We start from the raw sequence: 9,662 nt of genomic DNA on the forward strand, positions 1-9,662 counted from the left end.
CTTGGGATGCCCCCTCCTTTATATAGATGGGGAGTGTGATATTTGTTCGGGTTGGACCCATTGTAGACTTTGTTTGGGTTAGGCCCAATAAACTAGTACCTATATTTTTTTGGCTCCCACAGAAATACTTGATAATTGGTTAAGAATATTCTTCAATCCGCCAATTCTCCCAAAACCGTCCAAACCTCAATTTGTTTATATGTCGATCCGTCAATCTTCTATTTGATTTATAATTTTACTCACTGTGCATGCCCCTACTCCTAATGACATCTCTAGAATTTTAATGAAGAGAATACTATATTTGTTTCATAAATTATTTTCCATAATTGATTTTAAAATTTCTTTTGATAATAAATTTATATTTTTCTTAAGGTCTATTTGGTAATATTTACCGTTATGACTTTATATTTATATTTATAGAATTTTTAAAATTATAACCAAAAGAGGATTTTTTTTTTTTAGTTCAAAATCTATACTATAGGACCTTAGGACCCATTACGGATCTCGTTTTGATAATCCAAATTATTTATTTTGTTGAGCACTTCAGGTACTTCATCTACAAAAAAAAAAATTAGGTCGATCTAATAATCATAACTTATTCAATTTTTTGTATTTGTCATAAAAAAAAAATAGACAACAATAGTGTTTTTAAAAATAAATCATTCATTTTTTGGGCAATAAACATGATAAACTAAATAAATTACAATTATCAGATCAATTTAATTTTTTATAGATTAAATACGTAAAATACTTGATAAAATGAACGATTCAAATTATCGAAACAGGTTCCGTGACCTCATAGGCCGAAATAACGCCCTCCAGTCCATATGTTGGATTGAATAGAATCTACTTCCTTACCAAAAACTCGTTTAATATCTGTTTTTGTTTTCAAAAGTTGAAACAGTTTACAAAATTTTACTAACCACAGAAAATGAAGATGTTTCACTTATTTCATTTTTGTTCATTTCTTCATGTTATATAGTACACATTATTTGTTTCATAAGGGATTGTTTGGTTGAATTTATATGAGTTGTTTATAAATTTTATTTTTTTTTTATAAAATATGTACCAGATTATTTGGTGTGCCTCTTTTACTTATAATTTATTAAACAAAATTAATTTAGATAAATTAAAAAAAAATTGTTATCTAAAATTGAGAGAAGGATATTTGTGACTTTGAGCATAGGGTGAGCTCTCTCCAGGTCACTTTCAAAGGATTGGTCCTTTGAATTAGTCGAGATGTGCGTAAACTCATTCAAATGCTTGATTGTCAATAAATAAATATTTATGACTTCAATTTTTTAATTACCAATTTTTGGAGAGGTGCAAGGAATTGTTTGCGTTCACAGCACAGTTTGTTGGGTGGTTATTCAGCATTCCCGAAATATGGGTACGTGGTACTCTATAAGGTTTTGATTACTAAAGAGCGATAGGAGCCCAAGATATATGTTAGGGATGGAGAGCAACATGAAGCTAATTACTTAGTGATTGGTTTGGAATATGCTCACATGGTGTTTCGAGATTATTAAATAATTTTCTCGATTTGTCTTTAATAGTGATAGATGAGATGTTAGACATTTGTTTCCCTATAAATACAGGGTGTACTGTTCATTTCTTTTCAACCCTTCCATACTTATTTCTTTAGTTCGAAGTAACCCTTTATTCCCAAACCCCATCAGACATATCGTCAACATATCAACCCCCAACTCTCGCTGGAAAAGTCACTATGCCGCCAGTTTCCGGCCAAACAGTCTGTGTTACCGGTGCCAGAGGCTTCATAGCTTCATGGATTGTCAAACTTCTCTTGGAAAAAGGCTATTCTGTCAGAGGAACTGTCAGAAATCCAGGCAAAGAGCTTTAATTTTGCAAGTTTATATTCAGATACAGAGTTACTATGTATATGGGTGTGTGTGAGTGTGTTGTTAATTTGGTGCATTTGTGGTTGCAGATGATCCAAAGAACTCTCATTTGAGAGAGCTTGAAGGAGCAAATGAGAGATTAACTCTATGCAGAGCTGATCTTCTTGCTTTCGAGAGTTTACGCGAAGCCATTAATGGATGTGATGGTGTTTTCCACATTGCTTCCCCTGTTACTAATGACCCAGTAAGTTTTTTCGTTTAATTTTTCACCAACCCTCTGTTTGGTTGGAGAGAAAATGGAGGAAAAAAGTGCCAATTAGAATTCAAAATATTGATTTCTATCTGGGTTTTACTTTTTTGGAAAAAGATATGCATTTAACAGAGAAAGATCATCCCAACTAAACCCAAATCACTTTGCCATCCCAAAACAATAATTGATACAATGAGGTGGCGCTCATTGAATTCCAAATACTGAGAAATTTTTCTAGAGACAGAAAATTCTGGTTACTTGATTTTTCCTTTATTTCCTCAGTAACCAAACATTTTTTGTTATTGTTTTTTTGTGACATGGGATTAATGGAAATGGTGTTAAAAATTTTGAACGAAGAAATGGTGGATCCGGCAGTGAATGAAACAAAGAATGTGATAATTGCAGCAGCCAAAGCCAAGGTTCGGCGCATGGTGTTCACTTCATCAATTGGTGTAGTGACCATGGATCCTAACCGGGGACCTGACACTATTGTTGATGAGAGCAGCTGGAGTGATCTTGAGTTCTGCAAGAACACTGAGGTTTATTATTGTGTGAGTCGATTTCTGACCACACTGCCAAACAGGTACTCAGTTGGAGAACACCGGTAGAATAGATTGCCCGAACGACCTGTCACAGAAAAGAAGAGATTCCAATGGTGGTTCGTCCACCCGAGGGCACTCCGACGATCAAGTTAGTTATCTCTCAAAAATAGCAAAAGTGTTTAACTCACTATTCAGAATATCAAAAGCATACCTTAGACCCATGGGGGTGCCTCATTTTTATAGCCAACACAAACCTAGTCCCAATAGAAGCCTAGCTTCAATGGACTCTGGATTGCTGCTAATCTTGGACTCCCAGTAGGATTGGGATAAACTCTCTAAGAGTCTTATCTTTATCCAAACTAAATTCTTCTCTCATTCTAGGACTCTTGTCCCTTATCCGCTTATCCCGGGTTCCGGTGTCTTCACAGATAACCTTGGCTTAGCCGAGATGACCTTAGCATTATAACCAAGACACGTGGCACCTCGGCTGGCACTTCGGTGCCACCTCGGCCACGTGTTGTCATTCAAAAAATATGTCCCCACAACTGCCCCTAGGTTCTATTACCTCGGCATCCTGAGGTGATGGAACCTATATCTTTTAACCATATAGCACGTCGGCTAAGCTAACTCCATTATTTATTGCTAGAGTCAAGACTCGTCGGTTTAATATGACCAAGACCTATAGTCTATTTCCATCGATGCTTTAGAACCAATAACCAAGTTTACTCAAGTTTCTCAACCGAGATCGCCCTCCTAGCCGAGGTCCTGTTTCATTTAATCAAGAATTCCAAGAGTTTCTTTACACGTATGAGTTGTTACGTACAGCAACCTAACCATTTTTTCCACACGTCTTTCCCCCATTGGACCGTACCAGACACACGCCTTCAAGTCACCTCGCAACTGCGTGCTCTGTCTGACAAGCACATCGCCCTAAGCACATTGATTGCAATTTTGCCGCCATTTCGTGGGTTTGATCAAAATCACTTCTCTTTCTCTCTCTCCATCTTTTCACTTTTACATCCTCGTTTCCAAGCTCTCTCAAATCCTCTATTACTGCTTTCACGAAGCTTTCTGCAACCAGTTTCACTCTCCTTCTCTAGGGAGGCTTTTGCTGCACTTCTTTACTCACTGCCATCGTCTGACACCGGCGTATTTCACACCGGCCTTTTTCTTCGGTGAGTCACTGTTCCTCCTTGTTTCAATTTCTTGTTTTACCTCAAAGAACTCTACTGCTTACATATTTGTTGATTTTTGCCACTATTTTTGGCATCACACTCTTGTATACTCTCTATCACAATGTCCTTGATAGTTAACCATTATTCTTGATTCTGAATCATTGTTCTTCTTTCAATGTGATTGTGTGTTTGTCTTCTTCTTACTCTTGTATAATTCTATACTTAGAATAATTTGCATGTCTTCAGTGTACACCTTAACTGTGTAATCTCCTCGGGGTGTAACACCTCAGTTATACCCACTAATGGTTTATCTCGGCCTCGGCTTAACACTTGAAAACATTGTTTAAAATATTTTGACAAGTGTTATATAAAACTTGCCACTTTACTTTTACTTAACAAGATTTCTATCTTCAAATTTCTTCCAAGTCTTGGCAACATGGTAATCTCGTCAAGTACATAAGTACTTCTTTCAATATAACTTTGGCTTAACTTGTAAACTTTTCTTAAAATTTCAACAAGTGTTAATCATGATCTCGGTTTAACTTCAACTTGTAAATTTTTCTTTGAATTTCAAGAAGTGTTAAACCAATCTTCCTCTAATCATAATCTCGGCTTAACTTCAACTTGTAAATTTTTCTTTAAATTTCAACAAGTGTTAAACCAATCTTAGCTTGTAAATTCCCACTTCCCAAGCGAACTTAAGCTCCACTTGGGTTCTCATTAAGCATGTGGCCTTAACCTCGCTGCCGAGGTAAGATTCAAACAAAGACTAGCTGAGGTTATCAACCTTGGTTCTTCTGTTAATCTTATCAAAATGCATTTAGTTTCAATCTGTGTTTGACTTTGCCGATATGGCAAGTCTAGGTTAATCCAACTTAGTTCAACTCTATTATATGCAAGTATATACTCTACCATATAATAAGTTTAAGTTATTCGTCATGTTTCAATCAGAAACATCGCCAACTTAGTTCAACTCTATTATATGCAAGTAGGAACTCTGCCATATAATAAATCTAAGTTATTTGTCATGTTTCAATCAGAAACATCGCCAACTTAGTTCAACTCTATTATATGCAAGTAGGAACTCTGCCATATAATAAGTCTAAGTTATTCGTCATGTTTCAATCAGAAACATCGTCAAGCGACTAGTTAGTCATGCTTCACTGTCTTTAAGCCGATATGCACCATTGGCCAGGACCGAGATGATTCTATAGGGTCCCTCCCAATTTGGGCCAAGCTTGCCCTCTTTGGGATCCTTCTTGTTGCCAACGACCTTTCTCAGGACGAGGTCCCCAACTTGGAACTCTCTTGGGTTGACCTTCTTATTATAGGCTCTAGCAAGCTACTGATGGTATGTCCCCAGCTGAATTGATGCTTTCTCCATTCTCTCTTCTAGCAGATCCAGATCTTAGGCCAAGAATGCCTTATTGGTCCTATTCTTAACTCCCTGGGTTTTGATCCCTGGGATGCCAACTTCCAGAAGGATAACTGCTTCTGTGCCATATGCCATGGCAAATGAGACTCCCAGTTGATTTTCTCAGCATAGTCCGATATGCCCAGAGTACATTAGGCAACTCTTCATCGGCCAAGGCCGAGCCGAGAAGGAAGAAGTGTTCTTCATTCCCTTGCTGGACATCGATTTTTTAGAGCTTTTTTACTCTTCTCGGCTGGCTCTTTGCCGACATCTTCCAGGACTTCCATGTCCTCTTCCTCAATCTCTGCTTTTTTTGGTTCTCGTATATTGCAGGTAGATTTCATTGCTGCCATGGAACAATTCTTTGCCTGCATCTGATCCCCTCTGACCTCCTCTATTCCATGCTCTGTTAGGAACCGTAATAGCTGATGCAATGTTGATGGGACAACCCCCATTGCATGCAGCCATGGCCTTCCCAGGATATCATTGTAAGGAGAGGGGGTGTCGATTATGGTGAACTCTTTTTTCACCCTTTTGGTGCCAACCTGCACTTCCAAACTTACTGCTCCTACGGGCCACGTCGGCGTTCCATTGAACCCAACCATTGGGCCATTGGACTGTTCCAGATTGTCTTCATGAAGGCCAAGCTCCTTGTAACACCTGACATACATGATGTTACAAGAGCTGCCCTAGTCAACTAAGATGCGCTTCACTTGGCACTCTCCAATCCGGAGGGATATTACCAAGGCATCATTGTGTGGATGCTGCACCATCTCTAGGTCGTTTTCAGTAAAAGACACCACTAGTCCCTGGCACTCGTCTGCCCTAAGTCTTTTATGCCGAACTTGGTGCACATGCTGCAAGTGCTTCACTTTCTGAGTCTCCCCACGTATTTCGTTGTCGTTGACCTTTGAGTGGATCACATTGATTACTCGAGGTACGCTTGCCTGCGATTGCGGTGCTGGGGGAGGCAGTGCTACCGGTGCTTTAGACAGTCTTGCATGCTCTTCCCTTGTCCTGGCCTCATCTACAAGGTCTCTTAAATGACCCTGCCTTACCAGGTCTTCCAGATGCGCCTTCAGGGCTCTGTACCCCTGAGTTAGATGCCCATATTCATTGTGATAAACACAGTGCTTGCCATGGCTTCTTCCCATAAACTCACCCAGAACCCTTGCTGGTGCTTTGCAATAGGGCTGATTTCGAATTTTCTCCAAGGCTTTGTAAACTGGGATTCAGAATACAGTTGTGACTGCCTATGCAGCTCTCGATCCTGTCTCTTGCTTGTTGTATCCATTGTTACCTCGGCCTCGCCTCGGCGAGCCGTTTCTCTTCTTTTGTTTCAACGCCTTTGTCCCCGGTGCGTCTTTCTCGGCTCTAGCATATTTATCAATTTTGGCCATGAGTTCCTCCATACTTTTTGGCAATGTCTTTGCCAATGACTTTCGAAGCATACAATCATCCTTCAGGTCGTTCTTGAAAGACACGACCGCTACCTCTTGGTTGCATGCGGGTATTCAGTTGAACACCTCGTAATACCTTTTGGCATTGGCCCTAAGGCTTTAATCCTCACTGATTCTCAGAACCATCAGGGAGTCCACCCTCAATGGATGTAGTTTGTTCGTCACAAACCTGGCCACGAACATCTCGGTCAGGCCCACCCAGGTTTTCACAGTTCCTTTCGGCAACTTGTGAAACCAGTCTGATGCAATTTTCTCAAAGGACGAGGGGAACACCTTGCAGAGCAACGACTCGTTCCCGGTGTATAGTGTCATCGAGTTCAGGTACAAGCCGACGTGAAAGTTATGGTCCGAATTTTCGTTATATATCTGGAACCTCAGTATGTGAAACCTCTTCGGGGCTTCAAATTCGTCCAATTCTATCAAAAACAGTGTTCTCGGCTTGACCAGAGAAGTCACCTCAGGATCTTGTCGTTTTCTCTGGAGGTAATCTCTCAGGTCTTTCTTGGTCCGTCCGGGAGCTCGGCTATCTACGGATTTTAACCTTTTTGGTGCATTACTTCCAGTGTCATTAGGAGTCCTTTTGGCCCTCCCTCCATTGGTCGTGTCAAAACAAAGTTCCTTCCCTTGAACATCCCAGCGTTCTTTGGTGCAGGTTTCTTTGGTTTGAAGTGTCTTCTGGGATTCTCTTCTCGTGGATTCTCCATGCCCGACCTCCCGTGAAGGCCGATCAGAATGTCCCTTGGTCCTGTCATGCTGAAAGACCGCAGGAACTATTTTCTACCCCCCTTTCCGGGCATCCTTCTTGGCCGCTGGAATTGGCGTTTCTTGTAGCGAGAATGATGGCTGCATGACGTTGTCCTGCATCATGAAATTGACAACCGTTTGTAGGTCCACCAATTTGTTCGCCATTCTCTTCATCTCATCGTCCCTTCATAGGCATCTATCTTTCCATACCTGGAGATCGTTCTCGTTGTAATATTCGCTTCGATCTGATTTCTTCGGCACGTCGCCCTCTTGGCCGACGTCCTTTTCACCGTGATTCTTATCACGAGTCTCTTCGTTGCAGTTGTCTTCTTTGATGTCAAGGTCAATATGTTTCCCACTCCCAGTAGGAATGTTGTCCCTCATCTTCTCTTTCTGTCCATCATTGGCCATCTATTCTCCTTTTATTTCCCACAGATGGCGCCAAATTGTGTGAGTCGATTTCTAACCACACTGCCAAACAAGTACTCAACTGGAGAACACAGCAGAATAGATTGCCCGAACGACCTGTCACAGAAAAGAAGAGATTCCGGTGGTGGTTCGTCCACCCGGGGGCACTCCGACGATCAAGTCAGTTATCTCTCAAAAATAGCAAAAGTGCTTAACTCACTATTCAGAATATCAAAAGCATACCTTAGACCCATGGGGGTGCCTCATTTTTATAGCCAACACAAACCTAGTCCCAATAGAAGCCTAGCTTCAATGGACTCTGGATTGCTGCTAATCTTGGACTCCCAGTAGGATTGAGATAAACTCTATAAGAGTCTTATCTTTATCCAAGCTGAAGTCTTCTCTCATTCTAGGACTTTTGTCCCTTATCCGCTTATCCCGAATTCTGGTGTATTCGCAGATAACCTCGGCCTAGCCAAGATTACCTCGGCATCATAACCAAGACACGTGGCACCTCGGCTGGCACTTCGGTGCCACCTCGGCCACGTGTTGTCCTTCAAAAAATATGTCCCCACAATTATTATTCTACATTGATTTCTACCTGTGCAATTTGGCTTGTATAAATAATATCTGCATATGGAAATTTGCTAGGAAAAGAACTAGTTTTGTAATACAATGCCCAATCAATTGAGGAATTTTTGTTTCTATTTGTTAGCAACATTTTCGAAATTTTATCGCCAAAGGTCATTATATTTTTGTTTTTCTGGACGACTTTTGAGTGACTACAAGAATTGGTCTCTTAATGCTTTTGGTCACAAAATTTCCACTTTTGAGGGGAGAAAATTTGGTTCATATGCTTAACTATTAGGTCACTTTGGTGGTTGCCTAAGACCTCATAATAAAGTTCAAAAATTTTTTATTATAGAAAGCACTATTTTTTCAAAAACTTAGTTAGATATGGCCTTATTTTAATGTTTGGTCTGAGGTCTCTAGAAATCTCGAGCAACTACTGCTAAACCCTTATAATGATAAGTCTGATATGCAAAATTGTAGAACTGGTATTGCTATGGAAAGATAGTGGGAGATAAGGTAGCGTGGAAGATGGCAAAGGAGAAAGGGGTGGACCTAGTGGTGGTGATTCCACCTCTGGTGATTGGATCATTGTTGCAGCCCACACTCAATGGTTCTAGTACTCATATCGTCAAGTACCTGAATGGCTCTGTAAAGACTTACGCCAACGTAATCCAGGCCTACGTGCACGTTAAGGATACAGCGTTAGGGCACATACTCATTTATGAGACTCCTTCAGCATCAGGGAGGTACATTTGTACTGAGGGCAATTGCATGATTCACCGCAGTGAGGTGGTTGAAATTCTGGCTAAGTTCTTCCCAGAGTATCCTACTCCTTCCAAGTATGTTTAATGGTTATTGTCAAGCAATGTTATGTATACAGAATTGGCATATAGGAACATATTGAAAATATGTGAGATCTACTGTTCAAGAGTTGGATCTGAACAACACGTTATATTTTTGCACATATATTTTTGTATATAGTCGTTAATTAAGTTACTCTTTGAACAAAAAAATGCAGGTGCTCTAAAGAAATGAAACCAAGAGCCAAGTCATATAAATTGTCAAACCAAAGGCTAAAGGAGTTGGGCATGGAGTTCACACTAGTGACACAATGTCTATACGACATTGTCAAGAGCCTGGAAGAGAAAGGCCACCTCTCAGTTCCCTTGCAACGCGATCCATAATCTATTCATATTCGCTCTCTTATGTAGCTATTTCTAAATTATATAGCATTGCC

At 40.3% G+C, this 9,662-nt stretch overlaps 1 pseudogene; it reads left to right on the forward strand.

The window, feature by feature from the left end:
* Window positions 1-1,726: 1,726 nt before the first annotated feature.
* LOC114284646 (cinnamoyl-CoA reductase 1-like) lies at window positions 1,727-9,636 on the forward strand (annotated as a pseudogene).
* The last annotated feature ends 26 nt before the right edge of the window (window positions 9,637-9,662 follow it).

This window comes from Camellia sinensis, chromosome 15 (assembly GCF_055761805.1).
Source record: "Camellia sinensis isolate YWXY chromosome 15, ASM5576180v1, whole genome shotgun sequence".
Lineage (NCBI taxonomy): Eukaryota > Viridiplantae > Streptophyta > Magnoliopsida > Ericales > Theaceae > Camellia > Camellia sinensis.